Source organism: Pantherophis guttatus, chromosome 2 (genome assembly GCF_059756535.1).
Source record: "Pantherophis guttatus breed Tessera chromosome 2, ASM5975653v1, whole genome shotgun sequence".
In the NCBI taxonomy this organism is placed as follows: Eukaryota; Metazoa; Chordata; class Lepidosauria; order Squamata; family Colubridae; genus Pantherophis; species Pantherophis guttatus.
In genome coordinates, this window is record NC_142064.1 from 118,151,269 (window position 1) to 118,152,326 (window position 1,058).

Genomic DNA, 1,058 nt, shown 5'->3' on the forward strand with positions numbered 1-1,058 from the left:
TGCATTTCTATTATCCGGTGATTTAATAAAATTTGGTTTAATCGGGAAAATACACCAGGAACGTAACACGGAAGTCTTGATTTTAACGAAGCCGTTTTTTGCCGAGAGTTCGGCACATCCGGGTATTTATGAGGCAGCCATCTTGAATGCGTATATGTCCGCACCATCCGGGAATATAAGAATCGCCATATTGAATCTCTCATAACACAGGGCGGCGACATACGGGCATTGGAGAAGGACGCCATTTTAATGCTCGAAAGGGAGGGAAAAACATCCGGGAACTTAATGGGACATTTGTGTGGGTTTTTTTTTAAATTTTGGGATAGTAATAGCAAAGGGGAGGATCCAAAATGGCAGCTTCCAGTAAAGCATGAAACCTGAATTTTATCATCATTCCCAATATTATACAAAACTGCCTAATTCCGAATCGTGTTATTTAATTCCTTGAAATTCGGGATAAGTTTCAGGACCAGAAATATTTATAGAAATCAAGATCGCTTTTGCGGAAAATAAGATGCAGGTGCATTACTGAGTATGAGTGGGTCATGGGTACCGTCTTAACCGCTGGATGACACGCGAACATCCAATAAATATTATTCACGTGCATCCACGAAACGAACGCAGCGTCAATTTTTATCCCCAAAGATGGCGGCGCCCATAAGCGTTGCTATGCAGTGAAGCACTTGCTGAGAGGTGGAGGCCTATCGCACCTCCCCAAAGCACTCGTGGCCGGTACTAGCGGCGAGGCCGATTATTGGTGGAGCAGATTTTTTTAAAATGCAAGAGGGGCGGAGTTTTGTATTCAAAATGGCAACACACACATAACATTCGGAGAGTTTACACAGCTTACAGCCGGAAAAGACGCTGACAATCGTGTTGAGCTTCGAATAATAACAATAATAATAAAAAGTGCGGTGAAACTGGCCCAGAATTTCCCCTCCGTACGCATCGCAAAAGGAAAAGGGAGACTTGGCGGTCCCCCAACATGGCGGTGCCCAGCAGCCCTGCCCACCGAAAATGGCGGCGCCCTAGTGGGAGGGGTTCCGTACAGAGGCCTC